At 42.4% G+C, this 24,360-nt stretch overlaps 1 protein-coding gene across 3 annotated transcripts in view; it reads left to right on the plus strand.

Moving 5' to 3' along the window:
• The first annotated feature begins 4,482 nt into the window (after positions 1 to 4,482).
• The window catches only part of MPP6 (membrane palmitoylated protein 6), a 40,803-nt gene continuing 20,925 nt past the window's right edge, over positions 4,483 to 24,360 (plus strand). For 2 of the 3 annotated variants that reach the window (XM_015853761.2, XM_015853762.2), the window contains exon 1: positions 4,484 to 4,637. The gene's annotated coding sequence lies outside the window, so the exon portion shown is untranslated. Of the gene's footprint in view, positions 4,638 to 14,363; positions 14,418 to 24,360 lie in introns of all 3 variants that reach the window. The other variant, XM_015853764.2, reaches the window with a different exon arrangement.

Consider the following 24,360-nt stretch of genomic DNA (forward strand, 5'->3'; position numbering starts at 1 on the left):
TGGTGTTTTTTGTGTATGTGTGTGTGGGTTTTTTTAGCAAGCAAGGTACTGTAATTCTAAAACAGTGGATCTGACAGCAAAGTGAAGCAAAAGTGGCATTGGAAAATAATGCTATTTTCTCTATCTGCCCGAGTGCAGCCTCTGTTCTCTGGTAATGATTACAGCTTGTTGCTTTAGAAGGCTGTATTTCTGCTCCCCAATAATAACCTTGCTAATTGTATAGTGTTGTATATAGTGGAAAGATTTTTCCTGACCCCGCAGGGAACTAGTGCTGTGGAGCATGAGATTTGATTAGCCTTATTATCTTAGCTTGCCCAGTTACCAGCATTGTAAGCTGCCATGAAATTATCCACCCCTTTTAAAAATAAAGCCATACTATTTGTCTTGATTATCTCCTCCCATGAAGCTGAATTCCAAGTGCAAACAGACCTCAGTGACAGAAATAGCATAGGAACTGATGCATAGTCTTTTAACTTTGAAGGTATAGTGTCCTATTCTTTCACACTGCCTCTCCATGTAAGCCAACACTGTCCTAATTGCTGTGGTTTTGCTCACCCCTCTAAAAGAAAATAGTTTTATTCTACCTTCAATATTTGTAATCATCCATGTGATCGTTTAATGAGTTCCTCTGGGATAGCTTGGAAAATTATGCAATTTCTTATCAAGCGTAGCTTACAGATTTTGCTGTCTTGGCTGAATCTTTTAGAAGATTTTGAACAACGTTTTCTGCACAAATATGAAATTATGCTGTATACCAACCAACAAAGAAACCTCAAAAAACCATCAACACCAACCAACACAAAAAAACAACCACCAAAATCCAACCAAGCAAAACCTCAGTTCATTCCCTGGACACAAAGAACTTCATACAGAAAATTCACAGCTTTGATGATGACGAAATTGCATGGAATGCCACTGGATGCACAAACAAATCATCATTATGAGATTGGTAATAATGGTGATAAACATGGCAAAGAAGCTGATGCTATATTGTCCATAATTGTGGTGTTTAAGACAATATATTTTAAGGGTTATCAACTAAAGAATTAGTCTGGAATTCCAGCAATCTGAAGGCTGATCATAGCTGATGATGCCAGTTAGACACAGGTAAACTGCAGGGCAAAGAACAACCGGACTTGAAGAGTCTGCCAGCAATCAGCTTAAACCATCATTTACAAAATATACTGTCTCAAAGTCTTTTGTTTGAAGTACTTGACAACAATTCCCCACAATGGCATAAGGAACTAAGAAATGGCATAAGAAACTCAAAGAAGAAGCTCTTATGTGGGTACATCTGTTCCTCCTGTCATTAAAATAGTCATCAGAACAGTGATGAAGACACTCAGAATTTAGACCAAGAAACTGTGCAGTCCTTAAGACAAAGCAAAAGCTGGAGAAGTTTACTCCAGCCTGTAGACAATTCTTTCAGTAATGTGGTGGAGGTGGCAATTATAGGATATTTGTTTTGTTTATGTTTTCTATTATGTTTTCCATCCAGAACTGTGATGGGACTGAAAACTACACCACACTCGTTCCCACTTTTCTTTACACTGGAGTGCCTGTTCCTCTACATCTTCAACATCTATGCAGGAACCCCAGCCAAACCAAAAGACTCTGGAGGAACACCTGTACCACACAACCTGTAGCACAGCAGGGAACTGTCACAATATTCGTAAATCCAGTTTCTGCAGTTTTACTGAGAAGAGCATCAAGTTTCAGAGAAGCCACTTGCTTGAGCAAGATCTGTGTCATCAAAGGCAAACTTCAAAGCTCTGTAGAGTCATAAACCCCATTCCAAGTGAAAAGCAACTGCTCAGCCCTGAAGCATGAGGGCTGGGGCTGATCAGCAATGCCAAACAGCCTTTATGCTCCCTCAAGACTGTGGCTAGATAGAAACCGAGATAATCCATGACATAAAGCAACTCAGCTTTGGCACTATTTTATAGTGCCTGGCTGCCCATCACCAGTAGTCAGAATTTGCTGGAGCTTAGGTCAGCCCTGACCAGGGCCACTTCCTCTCTGCTCTGAAGTGGGAACAGAATGATGCTTGGCTGAAGCATGGTAACTGCCTGTTGTATGGGTAAAAAGGATTTAGAGTCATTTTGCACCTCAGGAAGGACGTAAAGCAATCAGAATGAACTGTACGAGCAAGGTTCTAATGGCCAGCCTTGGGTATAGGATTTCTGTTATGTGTGGCATGTGGACGTAAGTTATAAAAAACCCGAAAGATATAATTCCTGCCAGAGGATGAAGTCAAGTTCTAAATTCTCCTTTTAAACAACACGTCTCTGTTGGTTTTTGTTGGTTTTTCTTTTTTCTTCCTTGACCCTAATGGATCAAATGGATTAAGTTCTGGACAAGAGGTGGTTCGCAAGTATTTGGGGCACATTCCCTGAAGGGCTTTAATAGCCAAATAACAGCTGTGGAGGCCAGAATGGAAGACATTCAAAAAGCTCCAGAGCTGTCAAAGTGCTTCGTGTTCAAGTATTTCTGTTATAGCCAGAAATGAGCTGCCATGTTTCACAGATCTGGACTCAAGCTTTGAATTGAACTGTAATAAGGAACTTCATACTTTTGCAGTAAAGTGATTTTCTTTCACGGGCCATGAAGGTAAAGTCAGGACATCATTCAAGATGCCAGTGTAAATTCCCACAGCCCTTTCTCCTTATCAGGAGAACAGGCAGCCTCCCGAATTGAAGGGACTGAAAGAGGAGTCAACATGATGTTGAGTTGTGAAATGCGGAACGAGATGACATTTCTGTGTCTTGTGGATCTGGCTCAAAAGTTTTCCCATTAGGATATCACAAGAAAATAAGCGAGGAACAGAGAAGAGAGAAAGATACGGAGTTATTCTGGGGGAAAGAGGATTTTCTACTCCTGTCAGTTTTTCCACTGTAGCTGCTGTGAAATGAACACCAAAAGTATGGTAGGTCGTCACTTCACCGAGAAGCCCTCAAGTCATGTTCAATTCCTCTTCAGATTAATGAGAAAAAGATAACTGCTTGTGAAGAATTTTATCAAAAAATATGTTTAACTTGGACATTTCTTTGGAGAAACTGCAAGAGGGCTGTCATCTCTTTGGACCCAGGGATAGGTAATACCGTGTGCTTGTGAAGCTCTCGGCACAGTGACTTGTCAGTGTAGAGCCTTTGGTAGCTACTGTATTTTGTAGAATAAATAAGAATAATCCATAATTACATGAGGGCAAGATCTTTCTTGATGAGTCTTTTACTCCCATCTGCAGTACTGCTTCCAGGCCTGGGGACCCCAGCTCAGGAAGGACATGGAGCTCTTGGAGCAGGTCCATAGGAGGGCCACTAAGATGATCAGAGGGCTGGAGCACCTCTCCTGAGAAGAAAGGTTGAAGGAACTGGGCTTATTTAGCTTGGAAAAGAGAAGGCTCCATGGAGACCTCATTGCGGCCTTCCAGTACTTGACGGGATATATAAACAGGAAGGGGAATGGCTGTTTATGACAGTAAATAGTGATAGGACAAGGGGGAATGACTTTAAACTGAGGCAGTTTAGGTTAGATATTAGAAGGAAGTTTTTCACACAGAGGGTGGTGATGCACTGGAACAGGTTGCCCAAGGAGGTTGTGGATGCCCCATCCCTGGAGGCATTCAAGGCCAGGCTGGATGTGGCTCTGGGCAGCCAGTCTTATGGTTGGCGACCCTGCACATAGCAGGGGGTTGAAACTAGATGGGCACTGTGGGCCTTTCCAACCCAGGCCATTCTGTGATTCTGTGATTCTATGATTTGCAGATTTTCTGTTCAAATGCACTCAACCTCCGTGAAGTTCTGGCTTTCCCTTCTCCCCCATGGCTTCCACAGCAAAAGCCAGTGTGAGCTGCAGACAGCTATTATTAAGAGTTACCATATGCTACAGCAAGCTATCGCATATTTTTACAACGGCATAATTACCGCCGACCTGTACACTTGGGTTTAAAAATGTTGGTGAGAGATGGGGAGAATGGAAACGAGCTGTGGAATAAGGTATTGCTTCAGATAGGAATACTTTCTTTTCTGGGACAAATTCTGCCCTGTGAACAGGGCAGCTTCCATGAGAATTCCAAATGCAAAAGCTCCTTGGATTTGCAACTCCAATTTCATTAAGTCCAAGAGTATCCAAAGGTGAAAGCCTTCATAAACAGTCTCCCACTCTGTGAGGATGCACACGTGCACTCACATTCTCACACACACATTGACCCCCGTGCACACACACACACACACACAGCAGCTCCCCCCTCACTCTCCCACAGTCACACACTCCCGCTCCCCCCTCACACCGCAGGGCGGTTCCTCGGCCCGGTGCAGTCTGTATCGTTCCCCCCCCCCTCTCTCTCTGTGCCGTCCCCTCACTGTGGTGGGGTTTCGGAGCACAGAGGCGGCGCTCGCTCCCGCTCTCTCGCGCGCCGCGGAGGCGTAGTGGGGCGGGGAGGAGGAGCGCGTGCTGCTGCTGGCGGCCGGCGGCGCGCAACCAGGCGGGCGCACAGCGGCGGGGCCGGAGCCGCGGGGGAAGCGGCGGCAGCTCCGGCTCGCGCTGCGCCTCCGCCAACCGCCGGGCACGGTCTGCGTCCATGGGGCTGAGCGGAGCCCGCTGAGGAGGGGACGGAGAGGGGGAGCCGGTGCCGGCCGGTGAGTTGCGATAGCGGGCGGCGCGTGTAGCGGGGGGAGGAGGCGGAGGAGGGAGCGCGGCGGCCCGGCGGGGAAATGGAGCGGGAGGCGGGTCCCGCGGCCATCCGGCGCGGCTCGATGCCCCGGCGGAGGAGCCGCCCGCAGGTAGCGGCGCCGGGCGGGCCTAAGGGCGGCGGGCACGGCAGCGGGGAACGAGGGCTGCGTGCCCCGGGCCGGGCTCAGCCTCCCTCCCTCCCGCCGCCCCCGGCCGTGTCCCCGCGAGCCCCGCGCCTCATCCCCCGGCCCGGATTACCCCCCGGCCACCCCCGCCCGCGTTTTTCTCTCCTCCCGTGGATTACCGGAGCTCCCGCCCCTCCCTGCCCGGGATCCGCCCCCCTCCCGCGGATTATCCCCTTCCCGGCGGATTATCCCCCCGCCCCACGGCCCCGCCGTGCCCCGCGGATTATCCGCGTTTCCCTTCGGGGTGATTCCTCCCCTCCTGATCTCTCCCCGGCTGCGTCCCTCCGAGGAAGTCACCCGTTCTCCCTTTCCGTCCGCCGATACCCGGGAACGGGAGAAACGCGGGGGGCGGCGGGGTGGGCAGAGTTCCCGTAGCGCCGTCGCCTCCCCGGGCTCCGTGCGAGCCCTGCGGGCGAGGGGACGTGGGGACGTGGTGCTGGGGCGGCAGAGTTCAGTGTGGAGATGCGTGCACCTCCCGGCGGCGGTACAGCTGTCGGGGAGATGCCGGCTAGTGGAGCGGAGCCCATCCGGAGCGATGCTCCATGGAGACGTGCGTGGCCGGGTGGTGGAAATCCAGTCTAACGCACACGAGCTGCACAACAGGAGAAGAGCCAGCAGCCTCCGTGTCTCTTGGAGGAAGGTGCAGTGTTTGGTTGTGACACTGAAACGGGAGTGGGGAGGTACAGGGATGACATTGCTGTTGCACAAGGGTCAGAGCACACTTGGCCAGCCGCTGTTGGCTCGCAGGGCATTGAGCTCCGGCTGTCTTTGACCAGAGGGAAGGTACCTTTACATCAGCTCTGATGCTCGTGTGGTTCATTGCTGTCATTGTGCTGGCAGGCAAAAAATAACTTGGTTCCTAAGGAGCAGAGATAAGGTTTATCCCGTGTGTTTGGCTCTTGCATTCTCTTATTATCATTGCCAGTCTTATTGCACAGGAGCAGAGTTGCAGAGCTCCTTGCGGCACAAGGCCCGGGATCGCATCCATTAAACTTCGCCGACTTGGCTTGGGGAGGAGGAGGGACTGTGAGAAATTGTAGAGAGGCTGGGCGGCTATAAATAGCTGTGGGACTTAAAGGAGGCTTTGAACAAATCTTACGTACTGCTTCCGAACAGATAGCGTCTGTTCAACCTGATAGTCACATCGTAATGCTTCTTATTTCTGCCGGGATGGATGGCTTGTAACACTTTGCCATGCGACCGCCGGTCCGCACAACGTTCATCACAGCATTTTTGAGCATGCTGTAAATTCTCATTTAATTTCCACTTTCCTCCCTTGAAATGTTGGGGATGGATGATGTTGCTTTCCTCGCTTTGCTCTCCAGCCCTGCACTACAGGGATGGCTTGAGATCCATGTTCTCAAAGATCTGCAGTACCGAGCATGGTGACACCGTAAGGCTGCTCCCATTGTCAGTGTTTCATTTCTTTTCTGTATGAGACACAGCACCACTCTGTTCATTATTAGTTTTGATGGAACCTTCAGTTTCTTGCCTGAAGTGTTGGATATTCAGCTTCTCCGGGTTCTGTGTGCGTTTTGTTTCAGATCCTGTGGATCGCTGCCTTTTCTGTTTGTCAAAGCCGCTTAATACAGAAATTATTGACAAATACACTGTACCAGCTCAGAATGATGCCTGTTCTGCTGCTAATTTAGTGGGCTAACTGCGCATACCCAAAGCCTCCAAAACGATTGAAAAGCTGTTGCAACATATGTGCAATTGGACCTTTCCTGAACTACCTCTTGTTGCTTTTTTTTTCTTAAGCAAATAATGGAAGCTGCGCACATAAATCGTGGTGTAATCACATATGGGTTTTTAGGTAAAAAAGAAATAACGAAGAAAGGGCTGAAAATAGTCCTAGCTAACGTGAAGGAGGACTGATAGGGAGGATGAATCTCAAAGAAGAGGGAAAAAAACCCAACTGATTTTTAGGAAGCTGCTTATTTAAAGCATACAATTTTCATCTTTTTCTTCTGAATATATGCAAACCTCAGTGAGATAAAGCAACAGAAATCTGGACAATCTGACTACTTCTGGCATTTCCACTTGATGCTTAACCACGGTGCAAAAGGGAAATCCAAGTTCTCTACCGAATAATTTGGCAGGCTGCATTTCGAGCTGTTAAGATGCGATTGAGCATTGCCCTCAGACACTCAACTTACTCTGTCAGAATCGGGTTCCAGCTTGGTGCTCATGTTGGGTATGGCTGCTTGTAGAAACAGAGATCATTGATCTGAGGGAAACTTCATAGCACCATGACGGGCAAAAGAGCCTTCATTGCGAGTCTGTTCACACAGTGACTCAGTCCCTGAATCATACCGTTTTTCTCAATGTGTTTATTTGTAGAATACTGCTTTAAAAAACGTGCCCTTTAGAACCGTGCTTGATGAGCCCATCGCAGGCTCTTGTGAGTGCCCTTTGATACACTGTGCAGGACGCCGATCTGTGGACAAACGGTGCTTTCCTTGTGCTCTAGGAAAGGGGAAATTTCCTTTGCTTTAAGTGACAGAAATGTAGCTGGAATCGGGGTAATGTTGATGGTAGTATTTTAGGTGTTGCAACATCCACTCAGATGTGGAATGAATTAAGCTGTCCTAAGATTGGAAAGAATAACAAAGTCACGGAGGCTGAAATTATATGGTCTGCGTTCTGTGTTTAAGGTAAAAACAGATAAAAATTGACTCATCCTGCTTTGAGAAATTGACTGAGTAGTGATTGGGTTAGAGGATAAGGGAAAGTACCTGCTGCAGAAGACATACTGTAGCATGGACAGATGGGTTCTCAACACCACGTGCACCTGAAACTTGCTTTTTGCTGCCTGTTCTTTCTGTTGCTTTGACTTGGCCTTGAATGAGATGTTCATGTTTTTCTCCTGAGGAAAGGAGGGACAGTAGAGGAGGTGAAGCATGAGGAGAAGCCAAAGAGCTCATTGTAGAGGTACACAGCCTGTGTTGTGTGAACTCAGTGCCGTGGCAAACTGAAGTGTGTTTGGCCTTGTACAAGTGGTGAAAAATGACTTGTTAGAAATGTCCTGCAACCAGAGCGGCACAGACTACATTGGGGTCATTTGTGTGGAAGGATGAGGTGGAATACGATCACAGGATGAAAAGTGAGCCTGTGGTAACGTAGTTTTAGTGTCCTCCACAACAGAAAATACTCATAATGTAGGGAAAAAGCAAGCTTGGCTAAATCTTGCAGGTGAGAGGCAGGCTGAAATACAGGTGAGAGGTAGGCTGAAATACGGATGAGCAGGCCACAGGTACTGCTGGAGGAAGGCAAGTGGTTTGTTTTCATAGACATGAAGCTATCAGTGTGACTTTTCTTCTCATGGGACATACAGTAGTCAGCGATCATTCCAGAGCTTCAGTTTGACGTAGGATGGAAGGCAGATAGAAGGTAGGTTGACCAGTTGGTGGCTTTGTCTAGCTCAGTACAGGTGTGAATAAAATCCTTCTAATCTGAGTTCAGCAAGATGCCAGAAGAGTGGTTTAGCTTCAGCTGTGAGGAAGGGAGTTAAGGCCACTTCTAAGTTAAGGTATGATTTGGTTCCCTGGTCATTATTGCTAACCATCTGAAGTTTGTCTCAGGGTCAGCTATGACGTTGTGATGTTAATGGGCCATCCTGTGGCTTAAACATTTCTCTTTTACAGAATAAAGGAAGCCTGAATTATTTAATCATGGCTGATGTCATTCTTACAAGAATAACTGACATGAAAAAGGGGTTGAGAGAGGTGTTTTTCCTATCAGAGCATTTACCTTGCTATTTTGTGTCGGTTAGTTTCTTTAAAGGGATGAGTAATATCACAGCCTGTGTTAAATAAGTAAAATAAAACATTGAAAGCTGAAGATTCTCTACTCATGTTTAATTACTGAAGATTGAAGATTCTTATGTTAAATTATTTCCAGGATCTTTGTGGTCTTGTCCTCTTTCATTTGTTTTTTAAAAAGACCTCTACGTGTTGAAAATGTTACAATATAATTCATATTAACCACGGTTCTGTGTGTTTAACCCAGTTGTCTAAAGAACTCATCCTAACATTAGTGTTCAGCTCTCTTGAAAACACAGTGGAAGTTGTTAAGGTATTGCAAGCAGGTGACTTTTTATTGGCAGCAAATGTTAGGCAAGAAATCATTCGGGTGTGCTATTTGAAATACATTGAATAGACTACCCTTTGAGAATAGGAACCTTATGGAACCCATAATGACCTTGGGAAAAGTCAGTAATTGCCACAGGCTCTTTTTGGTGGCGGGGAGAAGGGAGCTGGTTCTTAGCATCTCGCACTAGGATGCTGCTGTGATGGCTTTTGCATATCCAAACTTTGAAGGGTCAAATTAGTATTGCAGTTAAATTCACTTTTCCAGTAGGTGGAGACACAGCTGTTGGTTCCAAATTTAGTCTTTATCCGTTTATTCCAAACGTTTTTATCAAAATACTTTTCAAATAACGGAAATTAGGAGATGAGAGAAAAACTTCAGGGTCGTTTCATTTGAGCCGCTTTGCTGAGGTAGCGTTGGCATCCAAGTGTCATTTCTGTAGTAAGAGTAGTTACTCAAATAGTTTGTTTTTAGCTTTCTAATTAAAGCTTTATCTCCACCCACCGGTCAAATGTGCTTGAATGAAAAGTTAAAGGGATATCACTTTAAATACCTAAACATGGGATAGAGGAAAGTAGATAGAGGTTAAATAGGCAGGGAGAGTAGACTGAGGGTGAACAGATAGCATAGAGCTTTTTCTTATGGCCAATAACATAATGTGGGGGAGAACTCAAGCAGGTGTGTGGAGAATGAAGGGAAAAACGTCTAAATCATTCAAATTTTGTTATTACGTACTTCCATTTATTTTTTGTTTTTTGATATTCGATTCCATGCCCATTCCTTTGTAACCAGTCTGATGTATGGAGATAGGTGTGCAACTGTCACGTGAAAGCTTTTGCGTATGATGTGTTTAAGGCATCTCAGCAGCTTCCCAAGTGGAGCTGTTGTTTTGTTTTCTAACAAGTCAGTGGGCCAGTGGGTAAGTCAGCCTTTACATGGCTTCCTATTAACATTCCTCCCCACGCCTTTCCTCGTCCACTGCTGGGAGTTCACAGGAGGCTTTTTGGCAAGATGGAACTGCTTATCCAGCAGAAGTTCCCAAAGACAAAGTGCAGCCTGGTGAATGAATGGCATGAAAAGTTTTACACCTTTCCAAGCAGTTCTGGCTTAACAGCTTCCTGCGCTGTTGTGCTGGTTAGAAAGTACTTGAAGGGTGCTAAGTTTCCTGCAGTCATACTGCTTCTCACAGCTTCGCTTTCTTCTTGGTGTCAGTGGAAGAGCAGGAGGAGGTGTAATTAACAATTGAAAGTTCAGTTTATGCTTCTGTTAGTAAAGAACATGCTGGCAGGGAGAAACTGTTAAGTGAAACGTATTGTTTGTATGACTGCAGGGCAGTCATCTGAATGCAAATCATGCGGACAGTCGCTTTCTCTTTGTGAATCTGCTGAGACAGTTTTGCTATTTATGTCAGTTTGGTAAATGAGAGCAAACTGGGCCGAGCAGTGGTCGACTTGGTCAGCTCTGATCAGGGAAGCTTTGTATAGATTTATTCAGCGTAGCAGAGGAGCGACTTCCAAAAGCACTTGATGTAACTGGCGTTTGTCAGATGCCATCCTCTGTCTGAGGATACAGCTCTATTCCGTGTGCACTGCTCTGTGCAGTATTTAAAGCAATTTTAAGGGGAAGCTTCGTGCTGAAGTCAGACACTGGTGATATTTGGGCTGGCTCTGTGGTTCTTTCATTTCTACCTGCAGTGATGGTGTCTGCTTCTTGCTGCCCCTGCCTGGGCAGTTTTGAGGACCGGCCATAAACACACTGTAAGAAACATTAGGTAAGGCATACAAGAGCACTGAGCTGGCCATCGAGTTCTCTTAGTTTTTGCATGTAATTACGTCGGAAAAAGATCCACCCAGCCCTCAAGTTACAGGTCCTTGGGATGAAGGCAGAGTCCTAGCTACTGGAATGGGGGAGTGACTAAAGGTGAGACATCTGTGAGAAGGTGAGTGGGAATATAGTGTTGGGTCGGTTCTGTTCCAGCTCGGAGCAGGAGGTGGGAAGGCCGGCCCGGAGTCCCCGCCGTGTCTCGGTGTAAATGTGGCCCGAGCGCTCCCTCTGCTGGCCCAGCCAGTGCTGCTCAACGCACCGATGAAACGCTCTGTAACCTAAACTTGGTACTTTTCAGAATCATGGTCTTATTATTTGGATTTAACAAGGATTCTTCCATCCGAGTAAGGTATTGCTTGGGGAGGTCACTGGGAGCATGCTAGTTTACTGTCTAAGGGAATTTACTGCCTGTGAATTGAAGGATATGCGTTGAACTGGGAAATCGTGGCAAACTGCTCTGGAAGCAGCACAGCTTACATTAACAGCGGCAGAACATGCTACTGCAGTCCAGGAAAGCTGTAAGCAGCAACAGTGAAACTGCTGAATGGAGTCCAGAAAGAAGTACTGCGTTGGTACTAATGAATGGGGAGTGGAAAAGAGAAGAAAAGAGTTCAGCAGCTGGACTCTTATGCTGATAAAGTAGAAGATGTCGGATGTGTTGACCTAAGTCGCGTGATAATTAGAAAAGAGGTAAATGCTTCCTACCTGATTCACAGCCTCCAGTGTTGTTTCATATCAATTCTTTCTGGCTGTCCAGAACTTGAGAAGATACCATAAAATCTGGAGTTGTTGTAGATAAGTCATAAGGCTGGAACCTTCTTTGAGTGTGCATCTTATTTGTTTCTGGAAAGACACCCAAACTGTTTTGTGACAGTTTTGTATCACAGGGGGACTGTCAGAATAGTGCTGCTAGGTCTTGCTGTACGTGGATATGCTGTTGGATCAAAACTCTTTGTGTCCATTTGTAGTTGACTTCTTGGGCTTTGTGACCTCCCCCATTACACATAGCTGATTACTGCCACCAAACAAGGCCGTTACTCAGAATGTCTACTCTTGTGTACACACTGAAAATCCTTTTCTCAGTCTTCATGGCATTATGAAACTTCCACACGTTTCAGAATTAGAAAAAGAAAATAATCCTTTGAGCCTCCCCACCCCAGGCGAAAGTGAATTTTACTTTACAAATGTAATTACTGTACTTCCAGAAGGTAATCTCTCCGGACAACCATAGACTAGTTTGAATTAGATTACTCTGCTTTTCTTCAGGGCAAGTTAACACATTGAGTTTTATTTTTCTGTAATTAATTCAGAATTCAGATCACTTTTAATACTTGTCACTCTTCCTTCTTTCTTGACTAGGGTTGCTAAAAATACTTGCATGTTAAAGGTTACATTAATTTTGAGTTTAGTAGTAGAGTTTCTTAATGTGCAGATATCAGAAACATGTACTTAATAAGCACACTAAATCAGCTTTGATTTTCAAGTGAGTCTTGCTAAAGATGTTTTTCTCAAATCTTGTTCTGCTAAACTGAAGTAGTTTGGTAAGAAGCTGTGTGAACAAATTAGGTCGTTTCTTTTTACCTCTATTACAAAGTCTAGGGACATAAAGCTAGTTAGCATGAAATAAATAGAGGAAAGGGGTTAGTCTTTGGAAAGAACAGTCAAGAAAATGCTTTTCCCATTTCTGTTTGCGAGCTTCAGCAGGAAGGATAGTTCTCTGCATTTAACTGCTTAACAGGGAACTCTGCAAAGATGAATGTACATGAACCTTGTTGTTGGAGAATACAGTGCTGTTCTGGAACAGGCAGAAGGAAATCTTTGTCATTCTCAGGTGTGAAGACATTGTGCTGAGTACAGTCAGAACGTAGTAGAGGCAGTCCATCTTAATTCTGTAGTTGGCATCTGCTGTCACAGTGCAGGAACATTGTATGTTCATGTAGGTTATTTTTTGTTAAATGTAACATTAATGGATAAAATTGTTTCAACTTGTAGTGTTGATGAAGTTCTGCAGCCTCCCTATGTAATGCTTGGCTCCATTACAAACATGAAAGTATTTACTCTCTATTAAGGTAAGTTTTCAAATGATAGAGTTTTCATTGGATCAAACCAAAGGTCCATCTAACTCCATATCCTGCTTCCAACATAGAATGCAACTTCTGAAACCATCCGAATCTATTGGGAGCTCTTCTTAACATTATTTCTGAATAGTTTTTCCAGAAAGACAAAGGAGAAGCCACAGCACATTTATTTGGGATGTCTGCATCTCTTGATAAGGGAGAGCTGGGGCAGCCTTAAATTCTAGTGTCAGGACAGCCTTAAATTCAGCTTTCAGATAAAGAAGCATGTAACTGCTCCCAAGTATCTGAGCACCATTAGCATCAAACTGGAGACATTTCTTTATGCTAATCTGCAACAGTGACAGAATACAGAATTGAGTGTGTTTTTCACAACTAAAATAACATCTTATGTAATTGCCCTGGGCATACACATGACCGGCTTCCGAAGGGATTTGATTTGTTTTGGAAGAGACTGGGAACTAAGAAAGGGGAAAGACTGCTAAAGGCACGCAACTGAAAATGTCCAGACAGAAAGTCCACCTAGTGGACAGCAAAGGCAACGCATCTGCTGCTCTACAACACTGCATGCAAGTAAGCAGCTGTAGGAGTGGGCTGCCTGGGAGGGAAAATTGCCTAATTACTGATGTTGGCCTCAAGAAAGACCCTGCAGGACCTTTCTTTGTTTTTTGCTCGATGTTATTACGTGTCTGTCTGAACAGGATGGGATGGTTATGATTAATAGGCTGGAGCAAGCAGTCGGTCTGTTAAATGCTCTTTAAAAAAACATATTTGTTACTGTTTGTGTTTGTGCACATATGCACACATGTATACATATACAGTAGTTTTTTTTTTAAATATTTTATATGCATATTAAGAATATGTGCAAATATATACATGTATAAAACAAGAGAGCACTTGTTTATAAAGAAAAAGCCCAGCATTCATAACCTGTCCAGGAAAGAAACCTCGGGGGAGGTTCAGGTTGGATATTAGGACCAAAATTATTCTCTGCCAGAGTGGTGCTGCGATGGTACAGGATGCCCAGGGAAACAGTGGAGTCACTGTCCCCAGGGGTGTTCAAGAAGCATAAAGATGTGGCACTGAGGGACATGGTCAGTGGGCATGGTGGGGATGGATTGATGGTTGGACTGGATGATCTTAGAGGTCTCTTCCAACCTTAATGATTCTATGAAAGTATAAAAACGAACTAAGCATACAAGTTATTTTCCCTAAGTAATCTCCCAGAGTCTAGCTTATCTTTAACTCGAGGATGTTTTAAACTGGATTGGGTTTGTGGGCTGTTCATGTTATTTATATGGTATACTTGGACTATTCATGATGCTTCCATTCAAAACTAGTCTCAACTTCTTCCTAGACTAGTATTCATACATAAATTGCTACTGTGCACTGGAGATCTGTTTGACTAAACATGAGAAACTCTTATCCTGGATTACTCTTTAGTTTCTTTAAATAATTGATATGGATTTTCTCTGCAGCACTTGCTAACGGAGATGTGATATCTGTATCTTTGTAGCTTACTATGAGGACTGAGCCTGTTCTGGTTTTCATTTTGGTAACAGAGCTGGAGGTAAGTTTGCAACAGATTATTGATTACCCATATACATAACTTAAGAAACATGTCAGGCTGACCATGGTGTCTCACAGATTTTGTTGTTGTTGACTAAGGACGTGTCCAATTGAAACAGCAGAAAGATGCTTAGCCTGTAAGTGTAGGAGCGCAGTTACCTCTTTGCATGTTTACCTGCTCTTCGGTAACTTGTCTGTTGCTGTACGCCTTCTTTCGTGTCAACACATTTCCCACACAGGTGTCCTGTGTGTAAGGTGGCCCTAACCTTGGCTAATATCTTTGTGTAGTTTTAAAGACTCTCCTGTGCCACTAGTGTGTTTTAATAGACACAAAATGATGCAGTGTGCTGGGGTTAATCCATCATTTTAGGTGTTTGAGTTCTGGGTTGGTGGAGAGTCTTGCATGAACCTAGAATGCTCAGAAACCATTGTGCTTATAGTGGGTGGTCATCTGAAGCTGAAGGAAAGACCGCTAAGTTAGCAAGAGAAATACTGCCTTAAGTTTACCTGGTAGTACTGTGCTTGGAAGCAGATTGTTCAGTCATTCTGTGGAAGCACATAGACAGTTTGTGTCTTGTGTTTAATCCCTTCATTGGTCAGTTGAAGATGTAAGAAAGAAGCAGCACCCCAGTAAACATGTTAGAAAGTATTTTTTTCAAGGTGAGTTTCTTACTGCCTCTGAACAAGAAAGGTGGTCACTGGTAAAACTGTAGTTTGGGATAAGTGGAATATATTCTATAGTTAGTTCTCAGCCTTGACATAAATTGTCGAGTGTATAAAAGTACCAGTGGTTCCATTACAAAGAACAAGAATAGACTTCTTGAAGTGCTCTTTCTTCTCTGGGTAAGACATTTTGATTGTGCTAGATAAAACAAATAGTCCTTTTTTAGTTTATAAATAATACAACAACTGAAGTTGCACCGGAAGGGCAAGTGTTGCCCTAACTGTTGATTGTCGCTGAGAGAAGTGACAATGTTGTATCTAACTTCCATTCTCAAGGTAGCTACATTTGATCTGAAACTAAGGGCCTTCTAGAGGTGTCTGATCTCTTAGTGAAGTAACATATCCTTGGGAAGGAAACTGAGGTGAAGTGCAATATGCATATACTTCTTGTATAGAAGTGGGGTGAGAAGAGAATGGGAAGTAGTAAAATTTCTTGCCAGCAGTAGATTGAATACCATCTCTTCAAGTGAGGCTCAGAAACGCTATCATGCATTTGAAGATGTTGGATGCATCATAAATTTCAGCAAATATTCTCTAGAATTACTAGGTTATCTGTGAACAAGACTGAAGTCCTACTAAAAGCTTTTATTGCGTTGTTTTTAGAGTTAATTGGCAACTTGTGCCTGAGTTAACTGGATGAAAAAAGGCAAAAGAAGTGAAGAGTCATCAGGACTCTAAAAATATGGGCCATTTGTTAAAGTAGAATTTAAACATGTTAGGCAGATCTCCAGATGTCTATAGCACACATTGTTTTTAGTCAAAATACTCATCCTTCTAATTGCAGCTAAGAAGCCATTTTGCTTTTAGCCTCCACAGTGTTTCCTGAGTATTTAGGTGTACTTTGGAAATCGGAGGAGTGTATTCTTAGGTGAACAGAAATAAGCAGCGAATGGGAGGATATTTGAAAACATTTTATTAGGCATATATTAGTATGAATAGCCTTTGAGATCCAAGTGTGTTGATCAAGACTTACCTACTCTATGTGCCATTTCACAGTTTGAAGTTAGATGTATGCAAATACTTCATCAGCTTCTCTTGAGGGGATCTGAATGTAAACCTCAGATCGAACTTTCCATTAGTAATTCGCTTCCTTCTCTTTTGCTCTTTTTCTCTGGCCTAATTCTCTAAAACAACCGTAGCTAATATCTTAACTTTGGAGTCACTGGAAATATGTACCTGCTTGCAGCTGACCGTATACTTATTCTTTTTCAGTAATATTTAGCAAGAACTCATGCCTCCTATGTGAATCTCACTTCCCAGTAATGATGTCTAAAGCCATACATGGAGACAGGTGGAGCAGATGGCAGTCCCATTTGAGTGCTCCCCTTTACAGCATAGCGAAAGCACTCTTATTCAGTGCTAGACTGTACAAAAAGGACAGCTGTGTTTCCTTTGCCATCACTTGGAACATGCTGTAGGCTGTGATACATTTACTTTTTTCCTTCTCAGCCACTCCTTCTGCTGTACCTAGTTTCAATAACTTCATCATAATGTGCTACTTTCCAGTCTTTTTCTGCCTTTTATTTAATAGAATTTGAAATTATTCACTGCTAAGTAGGTGTCCAGGGCTTTGGGGCCTCAAACATTATTTTACTCTTTGTGTTAGAAAGGTGACCAGCTTCTTATGTTTGTACTAGGGTTTAACTTCTGGGTAAATATTGTAAACACTGATGGTGGGTGGTGGAGTATGAGTGTATGCATTTGCGTTATAATAGCTTGTATAACTTGGAAATGCACAAAACAGATGGCTGCAAAAAAACACCAGAGATAATCTTACACTAAGACCGACTTGAATTGCTGCATCCCGGTGATGATCGAACTCAAGAAAATGTTTTCCATCCCTCCCAAATGTCTCATCCAGCAAAAACCTCTAAAGGATTAAGATCAGCCAGCTCTTTTATTAGAAGCTTCTTTCTAGTAGGTATCAAAAATAACACATCTCTTAAGTTTGTTTTGGGTGCTTTTATTGTAGTGTATGTCTTTTTTGGAATCTGTTTCTCTTCCCTGGAGAATATAGAACACTGTGTGGTACATTAGCTTTGCTGTTAGCATGCTGGACTCAACTGTGGATAATTCGAGCATGTTGTTTGTCCTGAGGTAATCAGTGGATTTGCTAATGCTTAATTTTATTTGAACTCAATTTTATTTGAACTCTGTGCTTGTAGGAACAGAGAAGGCTGTCACCTCTTTGGAAGGCTGACACCTTTAAAAAGAGGTGTAAAATCCATTGGCATCAGTCTCAATTCAGTGCTGATAGTAAAGAATCTGAGTTGCTGATTGTGAATCATAGTTCACATATCAGTCTTGTCTTTGGACATCTGAGTGTCTGCTTGCTTCCCACGCTTCCTTCAGTCCTCTATATGCTGATAATATAGGCAAGAGGAGTTACATGGTTTACAGATTCTGTCACAATAAAAAACATTTCCCAGGCACATGGGACCAAGAAATTGCAATGCATGGCTGTGTGTGTGCATGTGTGCCTGCACACTTAATAAATGAATTGCTGGCTGGACTTGATAAATGTGCTGGTGATTCATTTATTAAGTGTGCACACACACAGGCGTGCATACACAAGTGTATGCACACTCAAAATAGAATAAATTTGAGCATTTAATATTTGAAGTAATTGCATTTTGAATTCCAAGTAATTACAATCTGTTTAAAATATTCACAAGACTATTTAATTCTCAACCTTTTTGGCCTTAATTTAATCCTATGTCGAGCTGAGATGATGCATACTTGATAGTATCTTTTTCCTTCATGGCCCTTGATGCCCATTGCTCTGGACAGGAAGATTGTAATTTGAAAAATGAAATTTTAAATATAGAGACTTAGCTCTTATTTTTGAACCAGTGCTGCAGGAGCTATTTTCAGACCAGTCTCTTTGGTATTAAAAAGGAAGCGTTGATTCCTTCTGTGTAAAAGCTTGGCCTATGTGGGGCTGAAAACTTATGCTGAGGAGTGATGTGGTGTTTAAATCCTGACACTGTGTTTGGAAAAACAGACGTTCTGCCAGCGCTCCTGCAGCTGAGAAAAGCCTCTTTCATATTTCAGCTGCTTCAGTCACTGAACACAAATTCCTTCTTACGGAATCGAGTGCCATTGCTATTTGCTACCATGGCAAGTTTCTATAGAGAAATCCCTGGTGCCATCAGTGAGCTTGATTCGTGGAAGTGATATTGTATTAATGGAAAAAAAAAACACATATCCAAGCAGTGTACTGTACTATTTTTACTGCTAAATACTCTTCTAAACTGCATGTTATTAAAGGAGTTTCAACGTGACACCCTGCTCCTTCTAATGGCTCCCTGTGTGCAGACAAACACTGTGATGTGGTCCAGTAATCCACTGAGCGTTTGGGTGACTGAGCTTGTGCTTTCATTGCAATGCCATTGGATTTCTCCAAGGATGATTTGCTGTCTGTCTACGTGTAGTTTATTTATATCCATTTTCTCAAGCTATGTTTCTCTTCCCAGCTGTGCTGAAAAGCAAACTGAGGTCTGGCTTTGCACACACATGTAGGTTATGTATCGTATGCCTGCAGCTGAGCTGCTGGAATCTGTTAGTTAAGAGAAGTGCAAGCTCAGGCTGCTTAAAAATTGCAGCTGCTTTTTGAGGAGGGGACTGCTGGCCTGTGTCAGACTCTAATGTTAGTCTTGTTCTTCCACCCCATGAGCAGTGCAGTGTGTGAAGGTATGCTGTGGGCCACGCAAACATACATGGTGTCCTGAAAGTTGAAGCAGAATCCGGATTTCATAGAATCATGGTATCTAGAGTTGGAAGGGACTCATAAGGAGCACTGAGTCCAACTCCTGGCTCTGTACAGGATGACCAAATGTCTGGGAGTGTTGTCTGAATGCTTCTTCAACTCTAGTAAGCTCAATACTGAGGTGACTGCCCTGGAGAGCCTGTTCCAGTGCCTTACTACCTTTCTATTTGAGTTTTATTTCTATTTCCTTTACCAGTGTAGAGGAAAATCAGTTAAAAATAGCAGATTCTGGGGGAGGTGGGAAAGGGCAGTGGAACCAAAGAAAACCAACTAAACCAATCAAACAGATTGATTTGCTTTTTATGAAGAGGGATTTGCTCTTTCTGAAAATGCATAATCTTGTAGACTAGGTTTTGCTTCAAACCTTTCAAAATGATGGGGAAAAATAAGGCCATTTAAACTCCAATGCTGAGTTTGCACTAGCCAATGGCTACTTCATCTGCTTGATTCTTGTGTCCTTTATGTTTTGTATGACTTGTTGACCAATATAGTATTTGTTTCTGTTTCCAGTAGCTATGATTGTTATGAATGACCTTTGACACCCAGAAAACACTGAGTATTGTAGTGTTATGGAAGAAGACATGACTGCCCTTTTAAGTTCACTCAGGAACTTGAGGATAACTTTATGTTAAATTATTCCACAACCTTAAAGCTGGTTCTGTCCAAAGAACCAATTTATCCACAGGAGGGTACATTGCTCTCTTTTTATATATCTCTCAGGCCCAATACACTTCTGGTAAAGAGGAATTTAATGGGGAGTATAATAAGCAGAAACTACTGTGGATGGGACTGACTGCTCTGAGAACTCATTTAGTGTGATGAGACAGTCCTCTTAACTGCCATGCTGAAGACAGTTGGCAAAGCAATTACTCTTCTAGGTCAAGACCCTGGCTTCATAAAACCTTCTTGTGGAAAAGCCAAAACGTGAAGTTATTTATCTGTTGCAGTGGGATTCAAAGATTGGGGATGGAGAAGAGTTGTAGTCCCTAACTGGCTGTTTTTGATTTTGCAAGGGGGGATTTTAATAGGCTATTCTGGGAGTCCTCTCCACTTCTTTTCTGTTGATGGAGTTACATTCGAAGTCATTCTGAGTACTGATACTGAAGTCACTCACTGGGCCTGGAAGCTTGTGCAAATCTCAGAGATCCCGTGGCCAAAAAACCAGTGGGGCTCATCGCTCTATGAGGTACTGCTTGAACTAACATTATATTTCAGGGCATGACATTTGTTTTCCTCTTATTTGCTGCAGCCCTTCCACGACTGAAGTGCTGGTTAAGTTTTCAAGGTTCTGCCAAGTAATACGTTTAAAGGAAGAGCTGTATAGACAGGTATCTTAAATTCACTGTGTAATTAAAAAAACTTATATCTAGTCACAAATTATTTACTATAAGCCTTTGCTTCAAAGCTCTGTGGTTTGGGTTGTATTTTTGTTGTTGCTTTTTTGCTTTGGTTAGAATGATTTGATACGTGGTTGAAAATTCAGAAGCGAATGTGCAAAACTTGATGTAACCAAACTTGGTATTCTGAGGAAATAGAGTAGAAAATCTCAAACTTGTCAGTATGCATCACAGGTACAAGCGCAGAGCACTGTTTTGAAGGTACCCTTTGCAGTTTCCATCTCTGCATCCACCTTATAACATGCGGAAAATTGTCTTTCGGTGTTCACAGCAGTAAGTTGCAAAATGACTTGAAAGTGAAGGTGGGGAACATTTGAAACCATCATTTCCTTAAAAATGTGTGTTTCTTAATGCGGGTTGTCTGAAGACCACTAGAAATAACATTTCCCCTCATTGGTTTGCCTGGGTATTCTTAAATTGAGCTTTAGTTTCCCCATTTTAATCAAACATTTGTGAACCTGAATAAATCGTGACGGTATACTGCGGGAAAGGAGTCTGGGAGCTGAAATGCATAACTAAAGGCAGTGTGACTTAATCTGTGGAATTTTTTGGCTCCCTTCACAATCTGAGTGTCAAAGTGATCTCTTTATTCCCTTTGCAGGGTTCTTGAGCATCTGCTTCCTTGGGCTAAAGTAATTGCTGAGAATAAGGAATGGTTGTGCAAAGAGTGACTGTGGTTAGTTGAAAGAAAAGGTTTAGAATGGAATCTTGCTGGGAAAATGTTTTTCAAATGGTAGATGCAGTTAGGACAGTAATGCAGTTCAGCCATTTAAGAAGCCATTATGTTTTGCCATCTCTCTTGAAGTACGAAAAAATTTATGTGGCGTTCTTCACCATTTTAAAAACATCAGCAATGTCATTTTACAAAAAATTTAGGAAAAGCCATTTTCTATCCAGTTCATCACTGCTAGCAGGGATGGGATGTGCTTGCGTAAAGGGGCTGTTTTAGTGGACGTGTTAGAGGTTGTCAATAAACTGCAGATGAGACTTCTGGAAAGTGTACTGTGTGATGCTGTGGAAGTGAGGTCCTCGTCCAGAGACAACTACTTTAAATACAATAATTTTTACAGTTTTGTTTATGTCTTAAACTGTACATTCACAGGTTGCTTTGCAGGGGAAAACTTGGAGAGAAATTAAGTAGGTTTTGAATTAATGGAAAATTGCTCCGTATGCCATCTTGCATGGTGGGTCTTTTCTCTTAGAACAAGTGGGGTAGGAATTATATAATAACCAAATGTATTTTCTGCTTTAAATTAGAATTGCTTTCATTTCTAGATACAAAACGGTATGTTCTAAATCTTTTCTAATGCACCTTCTATTTTGCTTGTTCCTGTTTGTGTTCTGCTTTTGTGAAGTTGTTGAGCAATTTTCAAATGCTTGTGCAATATCTATAACAGAACATCAAATAGAAGTATTTTAATGTCTGTATTGATGCCAGTTTGATTTAGATATTCCAACAGTTTAGGTTAGAAGTAATACAATTAATTAAACAAATACTTCGTAATAACAGAATATGCAGCAGTCATGCAATACATGGATATGATGTATTGAAAAGGTATAGGATTTTGGAGCACCTGCATCATAGTGGGACGATCTGGTTTTGAAAGTGCTGTGTTTGAATGTTTTGTCACTAAATTAATGGCTCCTGCTATGAAATAAATCTGAGAATGAGTTAATACAGATTTACATCACTGAACATCAGAATCTTTCATCACAGAATTGTTGGTTGTTAGATGTCTCCTACTTCAGCTTCAGCAGCATCTGAATGAAGGATGGTTTCAGTTGAAGTTCCTTGTCTAAGAGTTTGCACAGAAGCTAAAGAGGATGAAAACCAATGTGGGGGAAAAAAAAGCAACTTGAATCCTGGAGTGATAGCAGTGGGACAAAATATACATGTAGTGTTTTGCACCTAAAGGTAAAGGCAGTTAAGCTGCAAATTAAGATTTAGAGGAGACAGAAGTCCAGAATGAAATTTTACACTCCTTTGTGTCAGACCAGCAGGTTGATCTGACCATATAGTGTGAATGTAAGTCAAAATAGACCATACGATGTGCCTGTATCAGTAGAAAGGGAAATAGTATTGGTGTTGTGCAAGGAACTCTTGAGACTCATGTCCAGTTTACTTTGAGCAGTTCTGACTGTTCATACTGGAAGGAGGCACAGACTGGAAAAGACATGGAGGAGTTATTCAAGGTTTGCTTCTTGCCTTATAATACAGGAGAGGCTCAAATGCATTATTTATGTTAGAGGAATAGAAGCTGAAGCATTGTCTTCTAGCTGTAAACAGGTTTGGCTTAAGAAAATCTGCTCAAGCTCAGTTACATATTGATGAAGATTCAGGAACTGTCCAGTGTTTTTTTTTTAATTGAGTGGTAGAAGTGATTAGGTGATTTCGTGTGAAGGATGCAGACCTCAGTGAAAACAACAGGATCTCCAGTAATGAGATTCATCGTGGGGCTCTGGAGATGCCAGGGCTGGAAGAACCTCACTCCTCTACAAGTGAGCATGGTGTTGTTACTTTGCAGTATATAGAGTTTTATATACTAAAAGATTCCATGTCTTATTGGCAGACTTACCCAAAGCGTATTACCTAATAGCTCTTGAGTATTGTTCTGTGCCAAGATGTTTACATTGTCAGTAGAGTAACTTACAGTCCTTGTGAATTCTGGCTTTCACCTTTGGAAGTATGCCTGTGTAGTGTGCCTAGATAAGTGCTTCAATAGACATGTTCATAATAAGACTTAAACTGCCTGTTGAGCTGTTTCTGGAGTGTCCGCTCTTAGAAGTGCAGCAGAACTTGCATCTCAGAGCTTATCCTCCTTTTTGTCTTCATTTAAAAATAAGTTAAAAAATTAGTCTTTAGAACCCGAAGTATCAATTGGTCCAAGTACTAAGGGGATATATTCTTTGTTCATCAAAACTGATATTTGGTCTGGGATGTATGCTAGTGTTCATTTAAAGTTCAGTTGTCTTTGTGTGGCATCATTAAATACCTTTCTAAAATCTGTGGTTGAAAAGTAGGAACACTTATGAAAATGAAGTAATTTAATTCATCCTTTTGTTAAAGCTTTTACTGGACTTGCTTTTATGTGCTGTAGTTTGTGTAGCTTTTACATCAAATTCAGTATTTTATTGCAATTTGAGGCGCAGTACTAAGGTTTGGGTTTCTTTCCTACTGAAACACATATATATTTTTTTCCTTCATTGGAAGCATATGCATATACTGTCCTACTTCTCTAGGCTACAAGTAGTGGCTTTCGGAAGTATGGAATATCTCTTTCCTTCCACTGTCCTCCATGGCCTCCAAAGGATTTAGGTTTCTGGGTTACTTAAGTGCTTGATAGCAATTTCTTCAGTCTCTGCAATATTTGGACTTTCTATCAGCGCAGCTCAGCAGGTTCAAATAAATGTATATGTGCAGAAGGTTTGCTCAAAGTTCTCAAAAATATTTAATCAAAATGGCAACACATTATAGTGAGAGGAAAAGCAGTCATTTCTTTTAAGCTGTGTCTTATTTTAACTGTGTAATATAAAATGTTGAGGAGGAAACAGAACTGAATTCAAAACACGGCTCCTTTCTAAGTACGGTCCTTTAGGAAGATTAACACGGTCATGAAAATTCAGCTCGAACAAAAGCTGTATAGATTTAGGGCAACGTGTCATCTTCTCCAACATTTGGAAGTAAATTTATTTGCTGGCAGCGTTGATGTTCAGATATTCAGCAAAGACTTACTGTAGTCATTGCATTTGTAACAAACAGGATTTAGAAGTTGTAAAATAGCATATTGGCAATTCAGTATCATTCCATAAATGGTTTGGAGGCGTAGATCTGCTTCTTTTTTTTCAGTGTTGTGAAAATTCTTACGTTTAACTCATAGCCACCAATTGTAGTGCATCTTTTTCAATGTCACCTGAGATGCCCTAGAGAGATGCAGGCATCCATAAATGAGCCGATGGTATTTGAGGGCTTAAACTGGGACCTCTTATATTATGGAGAGAGTGGAGATTTCTGTCTTTCAGTGTAGGTATCAGTATGAGTTACCAGTTTTTATTTG

The sequence above is a fragment of the Coturnix japonica genome, chromosome 2, assembly GCF_001577835.2.
Source record: "Coturnix japonica isolate 7356 chromosome 2, Coturnix japonica 2.1, whole genome shotgun sequence".
Lineage (NCBI taxonomy): Eukaryota > Metazoa > Chordata > Aves > Galliformes > Phasianidae > Coturnix > Coturnix japonica.